Source organism: Trachurus japonicus, chromosome 18 (genome assembly GCF_045865225.1).
Source record: "Trachurus japonicus isolate A0001 chromosome 18, Traja_1.0".
Classification (NCBI taxonomy): Eukaryota; Metazoa; Chordata; class Actinopteri; order Carangiformes; family Carangidae; genus Trachurus; species Trachurus japonicus.
The window spans coordinates 13,067,621-13,080,914 of record NC_140924.1 but is presented as its reverse complement, the minus strand read 5'-3'; the positions used below and the strand labels follow the sequence as shown (position 1 = coordinate 13,080,914).

General features: G+C 44.3%; 1 protein-coding gene and 1 pseudogene across 3 annotated transcripts in view; both read right to left on the bottom strand.

Annotated features, from left to right (window-relative positions):
- Window positions 1-13,294, bottom strand: part of peli3 (pellino E3 ubiquitin protein ligase family member 3) — a 62,664-nt gene that overhangs the window by 24,062 nt on the left and 25,308 nt on the right. The window lies entirely within an intron of this gene.
- LOC146968835 (muscle M-line assembly protein unc-89-like) overlaps window positions 1,977-13,294 on the bottom strand; it is a 118,593-nt pseudogene continuing 107,275 nt past the window's right edge. Inside the window, exons 11-15 of the transcript XR_015034224.1 lie at window positions 3,636-3,953; window positions 2,897-2,901; window positions 2,479-2,791; window positions 2,069-2,399; window positions 1,977-1,998 (exon numbers count right to left, since the gene is read on the bottom strand). The product of XR_015034224.1 is annotated as a muscle M-line assembly protein unc-89-like (transcript). The remainder of the gene's footprint in view (window positions 1,999-2,068; window positions 2,400-2,478; window positions 2,792-2,896; window positions 2,902-3,635; window positions 3,954-13,294) is intronic.

Sequence of the window (13,294 nt, the reverse complement as noted above, 5' to 3'; positions counted from 1 at the left end):
GAAAAGCGACTGCATTGACATAGTCACGGTTGCACATAACTATTTTAGTGAGCTACTCGGATGAATACCAGGAGATGGGGTTTAGTACTCACACCACAAGTCTGACACCCGTAAAGTAAGCGATTGATGATTTATTTATTTTTTTTACATTATAAAACACACGCAAGCTGCTACAGCTGTGCAGCGCCACATCCACTGAGCTCTGGATCGGCTGAATGACGCTCAGATTGCAGTTAGATCTTTGCATCTTTAACTCTTTTTATACAAAGTGCAGCCAAACACCAGGCTGAACAGACAGAAACAGCAGAGCTCCTCTGACTGCTCGGCTCAGCTGCAGGTGAGACGGCTGGAGAGTGCAGTTTTTATTTTTCATTATACAACAAGTAGTTCCAACCGAGCAATCTGATTGGTCAATACGACATTTAGAATGTGCTCAAATCATCATTACAGCATGGCTGACTCAACACTAAAAATATTACTCCGCCATGTCATGTTGTTTATAGATCTCCATGGCAACATGGACTTTAAAATAAACCCAAGGGGGCAGTTGTCGGTCTGAGAAGTGAAGCTCACTTCCGCGTTCAAAAAACTGCAATCCCCTCGGCTTCCTCTGGGGGCTGGTGTCAGAAAGCAGCATGTCTCCATAGACCCCCATGTTAAAATCGCCGACTTTACATCCTCAATAAACATGATCAAAGCCTGGTGTCAGCACGTTTTTTGGTTTAAATCAATAGTTTCTACCCCCGCACACACTCTGAGGGGGGTGAATTTTTTTTTTAACTCTACCGTTTTACTCTACCTGTTACTGTTACTGTCTGGCCAATTAGGGCGCGGAAACGTTGAGTGACAGGTCCGAGCAGCTCCGGAGACAGGCTGCTTCGAGGCCAATGGGTGACGTCACGGATGCTACGTCCATATTTTTTACAGTCTATGATTAAATCACAAACTACATTGACCTCCTGTAGGGTGTTCCTGTCAGCTGCCAAAGTCACATTTATGGACCAATTACATTTGTTTTTGTTATTATATTGTAAACTTCCCCGTTACAGCAGAGAGGATTTTCCTGCTCCTATGTGTGTACAAAGTCGGAGATATTTCATTGGATAAAACGGAAGTGATTACCTGTATTTTTCTCTCTCTCGCTTGCGCCTTTGGGGCTTTTAAATAATCTGGAGTAATCGTTTGGCTTTCTCTTTCAGCTGTGTCGGTGACACAGCGCTATAACTTCATTTACATGCAGAGTTTGCGGTTGTAGAAGCTACATCTGTGAAAGGAAAAAAACGGCAATCTTTGTTATAACTTCTTGGGCGATCATTTGTGCAGTGTTGATTTAGTTCGGGAAAGTCCGAGCCTGCGTTAAAACATGAACGTCAGCTCAGAGTTCACTCATCTGGAACTAGAAAATCATTTCTGTTGCTAGGTCGTTACTAAGGTTCAGTCTATTTGCTGTAGTGGTGAACTATATTAGACATAGGAGTCTACTGACGTGACTGATTGTGTTTCAGTAATTAGTCAGACCCCATTTATTTCCATGGAAATGGGAAGCACACTTTTTTGCCTTGTTCTAAGCCAGTGGACAGTGGGAAAGTGGATTGTTTTGACCGCCAGGGGTGCGTTCCATACGGGCCGTGACGTCACATGAAAACTATAATTGCTTAATTTTTTAGCGGCTGCAGGTAACACATGTGTTGGTACGCATCATTCCCTCATTTTTGTGGCACATGCGTACCTACGTACCAGTTATGTGCACCCCTGGAGTTCCCCTTTAACATTATCAGGTCTGATCAATACTCATCAATACTGAGTCAACAGACTGTGAGCAGTTAGGACTCAGTAGCGTCCTCATGTCTTCATCCATCATCCATCAGCTCCTTCACATTCATCTTCTCTCTGGTCCAAAGTCGGATTCTTTCAATAATCATGAATTGTTCCAACAGATCAATCAGACTGATTGATCAGCCACCAGAGGAGATGTTTCAGCTCTGACCTGAGTTCTCTCTGTAGACGAGACAGAAGACAGTGAGACAGAGACAAACAACCAGAGACAAACAAACAGCCAGAGACAAACAAAGAACTCTGACCTTTGACCTCGAGAGTCACAGTTTTCTCTCCCAGTAAGACTCTGCCCTTGTTGTAGACTCTGCAGATGTATCTTCCTCTGTCTGTCTGTTTGGGGTGTCTCAGGGTCAGACTGAGGTCTCCAGTCCTCAGCAGGTCTTCATTCATCTCTGTTCGTCCTCTGTAAACCTTTTCCTGTCCTTTAGGACCGTTCTCATACACATGGACCTTCGTGTCGTTTCTGTCTGTCCACTCCACTCTGACGTCTTCAGACAGACCAGCTGTGGTCTTGAAGGGCAGCTGGACAGACTCTGCCCATGACTCCACCTCCACCTGTTGGTCTGAGAGACCACAAACCACATGATGATGTCATCAGACATAATCTCTGACCTGAATCTGCAGCTGTGATTTAAATTGGACCTTTGATCTCCAGATTCACTCCTGTCTCTCTCAGTATGTCTCCGTCATTGTTGTAGACTTTGCAGATGTATTCTCCTCTGTCTCTGTCTGTGGGGTGTCTCAGGGTCAGACTGAGGTCTCCAGTCCTCAGCAGGTCTTCATTCATCTCTGTTCGTCCTCTGTAAAACTGGTCCTGTCCTTTAGGACCGTTCTCATACACATGGACCTTCCTGTAGTCTATGTCCGTCCACTCCACTCTGACGTCTTCAGACAGACCAGCTGTGGTCTTGAAGGGCAGCTGGACAGACTCTGCCCATGACTCCACCTCTACCTCCTTCACCTTCACCGTGTCCTTCTTCCATAGGACTAAGAGACAACAAACAACATGACAATGTCAGCAGCAGGTGAGTGGCCTGGGCCCACTCACTTGTACAGTGACCCGTCCTAAATGACAGAGAGATCCATACATTATACGTTACCTTGTTTACTGGCAGATGATGGCTAAACAGTTGAACTTATTGGACTTGTTATAAAGATAAACTATGGCAGGCAAACATCGCTTTTTAAGTACGTTTGACCCGAATCGCCACAATCCACATCACAAGAGTCCCCAGTGTCATATAGCAGCGATGATCAGGCTCTTGCGCTCCTGCACCACCGTGTTGGGCTTATGGCATGCCCCCTGAAGCAACCCTGCATAGTGCCGAACCGCCGGACTCTGCACTGTGGCGTTAAAGCAGCCCTAGAAGACTGCATGGCAATTAGGGGTGTTCCAACAAGGGTACCTCATGATTCAATTTGATTTAGATTATGGGAGCTTTGATTCTTTGATTATAACAATTGTCGATACGATTTGATTATTGGTGCCACGATTGTTCGATTATTGTGATTTTTAATGCTTTTTTTCCATACATGATCGGACTGTACGAGTTTCATGTTTACTGCGCACTGCTGTCATGCATGCGTATGCATTTATATTTCATTTAATTTACTTTTAATATTTATTTGTACATATTTTATACATATTTATCATTTATCATCCAATTTATTTAATTCGGGACTCATTTCATGGCTAAATTTATTAATTTATTAATTTATTTAATTATGATTAAAACGGCTTTCCATACATACATTCTGCAGAGGAGACAAAACCATAGAGACAAACAAACAACTCTGACCTTTGACCCAGAGAGACACAGTTCTCTCTCTCAGTATGTCTCCGTCCTTGTTATAGACTCTGCAGGTGTATCTTCCTGTGTCTCTCCGTGTGGGGTGTTTCAGGGTCAAACTGAGGTCTCCAGTCCTCAGCAGGTCTTCATTCATCTCTATCCGTCCTCTGTAAACCTGGTCCTGTCCTTTAAGACCGTTCTCATACACATGGACCTTCCTGTTTTCTTCATCCGTCCACTCCACTCTGACGTCTTCAGACAGGTCAGCTGTGGTCTTGAAGGGCAGCTGGACAGACTCCACCCCCTTCTCCACCTCCACCTGTTGGACTGAGAGACAACAAACCACGTGATGATGTCATCAGACAGCAGCAGCAGCAAGTTTTAATCTCTGGGTTGAATCTACAGCCCTGATTTCAACAGTTTCATCTTTGACATGAATTCTCTGCAGAGGAGACAAAACCAGAGACAGAGACAAATAAACAACTCTGACCTTCGACCCAGAGAATCACGACTGTCCATTTCAGTATGTCTACATCCTTGTCGTAGACTCTGCAGATGTATCTTTTTGTGTCTCTCACTGTGGGATGTTTCAGGGTCAGACTGAGGTCTCCAGTCCTCAGCGGGTCTTCATTCATCTCTGTTCGTCCTCTGTAAACCTGGTCCTGTCCTTTAAAACCATTCTCATACACATGGACCTTCCGGTTCTCTTCATCTGTCCACTCCATTCTGACATCTTCAGGCAGACCAGCTGTGGTCTTGAAGGGCAGCTGGACAGACTCCGCCCCCTCCGCCACCTCCACCTTTTGGACTGAGAGACAACAAACCACATGATGATGTCATCAGATTTGTGTGATATGTCATGTTGACATGGGGATGAAAACTGTCCACTGAAGAGAAGAAGACTTATCCTATTTACACGAGTTAAAGAACTGGATGTGTTATGAATTGATTGGCTAACATAACCAGCACTATTAGTAGTATTTCAATATGAAGCCCAACCTTAATGTACAAAAGAATATTGTATCATTACTACATGTCTCGTGTTTGTAAAAACCAAACTGTGTGAAAATCAGCAAACAATTCAGTAAGCTGTGATTGTTTTCATTGTGCATACACTTCCTTTCTCAATAGAAGTGAATCCACTGGAGGCAAAGTGGGCACCCATCCAAGATGGCGGCCACAATGCAATGTTTATGTGAATAAATGTGTGTGCAGCTGTTCCAGGTCTCTGTCCTCTCAATAAATAATGGAAGATTTTCACAATAAAAACTCTGTAGTGTCACACACAGACACAAATCTCCTACCTTTTCCTCGACCTTTATAAATTATATGGCACCATGTGACACCAGGAGAAACAACCAGTAGAACCAGTAGAACCAGTAAAACCAGGACACCACACAAAACAGAGACTTCAGCTCTGACAGAATCCTTTTCTGTGGATGAGATGAACATAAACAACAAACAAAACACAACTGTTGGAGCCATTATGTGGTTTTTGTGTTTAACCAGTAGGTGGGGTGTTATCCTGTAAGAAGGTGAGAGCCTAATGAGCATCATCATATGTTGAGATTGTGATTCTATGAAGAACATAATGGTGATGTATGAACACTTAGCTGGAAAGAACAGAACCTGTGCCACATTACTGTGCGTTCACACCAAAAGCTTCCAAAGCGTCAAAAACGCTTGAGGGTGGGCTTCAGACAAGACAGCTTCCAAAGTGGAAATATTTTAGCCGCTTTGGTCGCTCGTCACGTGACTTATGTCAAAGTTCAATTGCGCTGGTCATTGGGGAGCCGAAGGACAAAAAAAAGGCAGCCAAAGGACATATCTATTCTGACAGGTTGTCAAGGCTCAACTTCTCGCCTGGTGATGCTTTGGTCACTCAGTGTCGCCAGGCTCTCATTGAGAACCCTTTGTGTTGAGCAATTGAAACCATATGCAAAAGAAGCTGCTGAGGATTGTACATTGGTTTTGTGGACACATGTCTGGAGAGTTTGGCTAATCTGCACAGCCAAGGAACTCAAATGTACATGTGTTTATTGGTAAAAAGACTTTACAATGACCTTTGTGACCCTGGTCCAAAGTCCAACCTGGGGCCTCATTTATAAAACTGTGCATAGGGTCGTTACGCACACTTGTAAACAAACTTCCGATGTTTCCGAAACGATTAGGCTACTCCAATTCAAAAAATAATGCCATTGAATTGAATCATTCTGATAACATGGATCTTACGCCTGATACGGGTTGAAATTGAACGTGTGAAGGACAATAATAAAAACATAATCGTTCTTCTCACTCTACATTTCTTCAATCTGACTTAAGTTCACCACCACACCATCTGTGTCGCCAATTCCCTTTTTCCACCAAACAATGCGAACGCATGGGTCAGAGTTTGCTTAGGGGTGTGCACATTCTTCCATCAGTAGGGATGGGTACCTTTTGCATTTGAATCGATACGGTATCGATACTTGGTACCTGGCAACCAATACTGGTACCAATCGGTACCTGTTTTCGGTACTTTTTGTGTGTGTGGTAATAGTAGTAACCCCCCCCCCCCCCCAAAAAAAAAACAAACGCCTGAAATTTGAATATTTACCTCTTAACAACATCACAACTCCTCAGGGGAGCGTACCTATGTTCCCCAGGTTGTTCCCATAGAACCCTCTTTTTGAAAATGGGTCCTATGTTCCCAGTTTTTACCAAAAAGGGTCCTATGTTCCCTGGTCGCAATACATACTGGGTAACATAGGACCCTTTTTCTGAAAAAAGGTCCTATGTTCCCCGGTAGCAGCAGGGAACATAGGACCTTTTTAAAAAAAAAAGAGTCCTATGTTCCCCCCTGTTGCTGGTCGATGGACTCTCTCTACTTATCTGGACTCTATCTGGCCTGTCTAGCCTCTACCTGGTCTTTTTACTAAACTTAACCAACTTCTTTCTTCAATTCAATTCTACTTCTCACTCAAAAGTAGGCAAAAATATACCAAGTCACTCACAACTCCACTTCCAGGTATGGGACCAAAAATTGCATGTTCCCCGGGTCCTTTTGGGGAAAAGCGGGGAACATAGGACCTTTTTTTTAGAAAAAGGGTTCTATGTTCCCCTGTCCCATACAAAGTGGGGAACATAGGACCTGGGGAACATCCCCTGTTTTAGGGATGGGCAATGATTTTCATATAATGGAATAGTCATTCAATGAAAAAAAAAAAAGTTCACGAGACTATAGTCTTGTCTGAAAAAATGTCCGTTTGTACTGTGGGAAAATGAGAAACATGGAGAGACCCCTACAGCCATCAGAAAGCTCTGTGTGAAACTTTGTCAAAAAACAAAACAAAACTGAAACTGCAGTGTAAACTCTGCAACATTTTGACGAGAGGAGAGTAGGAGACTTCATCCTCGTTTAGATGTGCTCTCATTACGTGACGAGGACTTAAATGGCGCCGCTGTGAGAAGCGGGACTCGGGACCGGACCACTTCGGTACGGATTGTCACAACAGTCCGTTCTTCACGTTTAATGACAGACGGCTGTTTTTCACGTAGTGATTTAAAACGACGGGCTGGCGCTACTGCTTCTCCGCATCTCATTTCAGAGAGAGAGAGAGAGAGAGGAGGGGGGGGCGGGCGTGAGTGCGGTGCTAATGCAGACTGCACTCTTGCTGACGCACGGCGAAGGTGCGTTCAGGTACCGAAATGTGGTACCGATTGACTTGAAACAATACTCGGTACTTTGGTGGGAATTCGGTCGGTACCAAACCAAACCAGACCTGTAGCTACAGCTCTGACCTTTGACCTCTGAACTGTACCCTGTATGTGCCTGTGTGTCAAGGTGTGTTGCTGACCTTTGACCTTCAGCTGTATGTCTCTCAGTGTTCGTTTATTTCCAAACGCTGAGATGATGCAGGTGTAGTTTCCGCTGTCAGAGAGGTGGAGGTTCCTCAGAGTGAGACTGAGGTCTCCAGTGGTCAGAGCGTCAGTCTTCATGGACGTTTTGCTGCTGTAAACCTGGTTCTGGTCTCTGAGGTCGTCACCTAGCCAGTGTCTCTGGTGGACGCTTGGAGGATGGAGGTCGTGGCGACTCCACGTCACTGTGGGGTTTCTGGGTAAAGGAGAGTCCTCACAGGGCAGCAGGAACAACCTCCCACTGTAGATTTCCACGGTGTCTCCATGCCAGGACACTGAGGACAGAGGCAGGAACACAGAATGTGGCCTTAAATACTAATCTGATGTGTCACTTGATTGACACAAAGAAACTTGACAACTAAGCGCATACTACCCCTCACTCCTCTCCAGCTCCACTCACTTTTTCATTCATGCTATCTATTGGTTTGAAAAACCCAAGATGTTCGTGAAGTTTCTCAGTCATCCAGGTCATCTTATCCTTGTGGAGTTGTAGAAAAAAGGGTAACTAGACTTCTTATCTTGTTTGAAGACGTTTCGCCTCTCATTCAAGAGGCTTCTTAAAATCTGAGACCAATGGCACAGCCATGTTTCTGTCTGTTTCAAATACAATGAAGTCTTCTACAGACAGAAACATCTGCCATGGGTTCTCCATTGTCTCCCATCATGGCCAACCTCTACATGGAGGAGGTGGAGGAGCAGGTGCTAAACTCCTTCAGAGGAACAACACCCAGTGGCTGGGTGTTGTTCCTCTGAAGGATCGAAAAATCGAAAAGGATCGAAAAATCGAAACCCAAGCAGTGGAAGCCTTCACCCAACACATAAATTCAGTGGACAAGAACACTCAGTTCACAAGGGAGGACACCAAGGACAACAGGTTGCCCTTCCTGAATTGTGCTGTGTCCTTAAACAAGGATGGCAACCTCAGCATTGAGGTTAACCAGAAGCCTGCTCACACAGACCAGTACCTTTTGTTTGATTCCCACCACCCACTGGAGCACAAACTGGGGGTTATTCGAACCCTTACAACACCGGGCCCAGAAGGTTCCCTCAAGTGCAGATGGCAAACAGAAGGAACTAACACACGTCAGGACAGCGCTCCAAACCTGTGGTTACCTGAAGTGGACCTTTGTCAAATCATCGAAAAGACGCCACAAAGAAACACCTGAGGCAGAAAAGGAAAATAGGAAGAACATTGTCATTCCGTACATGGCAGGTCTATCTGAGGAATTCAGGAGGATCTTCCACAAGCACAATATCCGGGTCAATTTCAAACTGGGCCAGACCCTAAGACAGAGACTGGTCCATACCAAGGACCAAAACACCCAGGCACAAACAGTCCAATGCAGCAAGGAGTGCAGACCTCCACATAGGGGGAACCAAACAGCCCCTCCACAGATGCACAACACAACACAACACAACACAACACAACACAACACAACACAACACAACACAACACAACACAACACAACACAACACAACACAACACAACACAACACAACACAACACAACACAACACAAGAGCCACCTCATCGGGACAGGACTCAGCTGTACATCTGCATCTGAAGGATAAGGTCACTCTTTTGAAGACACCAATGCCCTTGTTTTGGACAGGGAAGACAGATAGTTTGAGAGAGGAGTGAAAGAAGCCATCTATGTCCACTTAGAGAAACCTTCTCTAAACAGAGGTGGTGGCCTAAGGCCTAATGTATCTGCCACCTACAATGCTTTCTTGGGAGCTCTCCCCTAGCCACATGACCATCCCCCCAGTTTCGGGGGGGTGGGCATGTGACTCAAATCTCAGGGGTGTGGTCATGTGACTTTGGTTTCACCCGAAACCAAACATTGGACCACCCACACTGGGTTTAAATACCTGGGTTTCTTGCATTAGTCTCAGAGCTGAAGAAGCCTGTTTCTTGGATGAGGGGCGAAACGTCTTCAAACAAGATAAGAAGTCAAGTTGCCTTTTTTTCCCTACAACTCCACAAGAAAAACCCAAGATGGCAATGGACAAACCACAAACTCCTGACTTCAAAACAACAGTTCACCAGCCAGTGGGTGACACCACTCTTTGCCAACTTGACTTGTAATTCTTTTGTATTGGCAGATTAATCCGTTTCAGCTATTCAGTATCAGCTTTTTCCTGCTCCAAACTGTCGTCAACCACTACCAGTCCACCTCTAGCGTGAAGCTCATGTCACATGACTTGACCGTTGCATCCCTAACACACACACACACACACACACACACACACACACACACACACACACACACACACACACACACACACACCCTGTCTGTTCTTAATCCCTTTATGAAGAGTGACACAGCAAGGAACAACAGCAGCAGCAACCAGGAGAACTAGGAGAACCAGCAGAACCTGGAGAACCTTGACCCAGTGTGGATGGCGTCCTGTAGTCGACACAATCAACAACAATATAAGATTCAAATATTACTGTAATAAACAATAAAACATTAAAACAACACTTTTACTCAATTCCACTGTGACCTCTTACCTTTGAGAAAAACAAATTCATAAAATAGTATTTCTGTATGTTTTTCGTCCCTGAAACAATAATCCAGGATAGTCAGGAGAAGAAGCAAGACAAGCAGGAGAAACAGTAGACCTAGTAGACTCAGTAGACCCGTTAGACCAGTGATCCAGTCTGGAGGAGGTTCTGTAATTGACACAAACAACATGAGATTAGATGTTAGTGTTGTTGTCAGTCAACAGTGAAGTGAGTTCCTCCATCAGCATGAATGATCCAGACCAAACAGAGGCTCAAAGCATTGGTCATAGGGTGAGGCTCATCACTCAGTGACAGTTGAAGAGCAGCTACAGTAGCAGCACATGAACCAGTCACTAAAGCTCTCATCACTGTGCATAACACTCTGCGTGCACACACACACACACACACACACACACACTACATACCATCTTTGGTCTCAGTCCCTTTATGAAGAAAGAAAATGCATAGTCCGACATCACAAGCAAACAGGAGAACCACGAGAACCAGGATAACCCGGGCAACTTTGATCCCGACTGGTAGAGATCCTGTAGTCGACACAAACAACAACATGAGATCTTAATATTTATAAAAATTAAAACTATATTTCTGATCAATTTACAACTCTGACCTCTGTTAAAGGGATAGTTCAACATTTTGTCCCACTGCCATAATCACTATAGTCTTAGCAGTAGGTTCGCTACCTTTAATTGCCAGTGCAAGCTATTTTTAGAACGGCGGAGCAGAGCCATGAGCTGCTCAGAGCTACGCTATGGAGGCAAATGGGATTTTTTGGTTTCCCTAATCAAACTCATCAAATACACAGTCCAACAACTCCAAAACGCCCTGGTGGACAAGTTGTGACCTGCACATTCACCACGCTATGAGATAATAACAGAACGTTACGAGATGGAGTTGTTTTAGAGGTAGAGTTGATGAGTTTGACGAGGGAAACCAAGAAATCCCATGAGCCTCCGTAGCGTAGCTCTGAGCAGCTCGTGGCTCTGCTCCGCCGTTCTAAAAATAGCTTGCACCGACAATTAAAGGTAACGAACCTACTGCTAAAACTATAGGGATTATGGCAAAATGTTAAACTAACCCTTTAACAGCTTGGACATCGCATTTACTTCCTAAATACACACACACACACACACACACACACACACACACACACACACACTTACTTAGTTTATTCATTTTCTTTGTAATGTTATACACTATGACAGTGCAACCAGCAGCACCAGTCAGTGAGAGCAGGAGACAACAGACACCGATGACAAAGACGCTACAGTCTACAGGACGTTCTGTAGTCGACACAAACAGCAACATGAGATTAAAACATCACTATAAACAATAATGTGAAACATTAAAACACATTTCTGATGAGTCCATGTCCTCTGACCTTTGACCTTCAGTGTAACTAGACTCTGCCTCTCCTCTCCCCCCGTCCCTCTGAGGATGCAGCTGTAGCTGCCACTGTCTCTGGTGGTGGGTCTCCTCAGAGTGAGGCTGAGGTCTCCGGTCCTCAGAGCGTCAGTCCTCATGGACGTCCGTCCTCTGTAGTCCTGGTCCTGGTCTTTGAGTTCGTCTCCATCCGGCTGACGCTGGTGGACGGTTAAAGGACTGAGGTCGGAGCGGCTCCACACCACTGAAGGCTCGACCAGGTCAAATGTACTAAAGTTACAGGGCAGCAGGACAGACTCCTCCCCCTCATATGTCTCCATAGCTGAGGCATGCTGGGAAACTGAGGATACAGACAGAGGTGAGACAGAAACCAGAAGATAATCAGACTCTGATGAAGATCCAGTGTTTGACCTGGAGCTGCAGTGAACCACCAACAGCCTCATCAACACAGACTCACACACCACAGACCTGAGGAACCAAACGTTTGTTTCTCATAAACGCAGAAGCTGGAAAAGTGGAAGATTAATATAACAAAACAAAAATAGAATGATTTCATAGTTGTAAATGTTTGATTTCAATGCAAACATTAAAACTTTTTTAGAAGCCATACATACTTACAACAAAAACATGTTTTCCATATGTTTGTTTATTTACTGTTTTTTTTTAAAAACACTCTTGTTCCAATGGCATCCCCTATTTGACTTCACAACGTTGTGACCTGTGGGTAATTTCCATGCGGAACGTCAGCATTGATGTTGACTTATGGTAGGGGGCACAAAGGGCTCATGTACTGACTCACTGACCTGATGATTTGACAATGGAACAGCACTCACACACTCACAGTCTTCACGTGAGTCCGTAAGAGGCTGGATTGGAAGGTGGATTTAGTGGATTTAGTTTAGTGTGTTTATTTCGGTCTTGTAAAAACAAGTACAATAGACAAATATAAAAGTATAGATACAAAACAAAACAAAACAAAAACAAGAACACAACAAGCAATACAATGCACTTTGACCGAAAAGGTGTAGGCCGAGGCAACATCTTATTTTGCCTACCCTTCTTAAATTAACATTTTCCGTTCACTCAGTTGATCACAGTATCCGGTAACCTTTTCTCAAACATGGTTCACACAGCGAGAGTCTGCGTGTAGTTCATTTAATGCAGTTAGATTACGTTTTTACTCACTGTATAGCAACGTCACGAGCACCACAAACATCTTCATTTTCTCTAAAAAGCAGACTCTAGTTAAAGCTGCTTCTTCCTGGAGCTACGGTCAAAACTGGATTAAACTGGAGCCCTGCTATCAAAATAAAGGTGAGACCAAGATCAAAGTCCAGTGGAGCTGTACGTGACATGTTGCTGTATTTTTACTTCCCTGTCATAAAACAATGTCCAAAGTTGTCTCTGCTGAAGGAGATTAGACAGGAGGCAGTGAAGCTCTGCCCCTCCTCAGATAAACACCTGGACCAGCTCTGATGCTGAAGCTCAGGGAGGAACCTTCAGAAGATCGACTCCACCACAGGCCTGGACCAGTTTCAGTTTCAAATGTTCACTTTGTTATTTTCTGGCAAACAACAGTGAATGAAGTACAATACAATCCAACGGTGACAAAAGAAAAAATGTATTGATACACCTGATTGATTGATCATAAAACAAAGACAAACAATAGAAACAATAGATGTGGTTTGCTGATAGGTGCCATCTAGTGGTCGTGGTAATTATGACAGAAGCAACAGGAAAAGAGTGGTGACTTCAGACTGCCCCAGGAGGTAACTACTACTAACCCATGAAACGACAGAGTGAACTGTAGTACTACTGATACAGTTCAGTTGAGTGTTTTTCCTTATCAACAGAGAATCATTA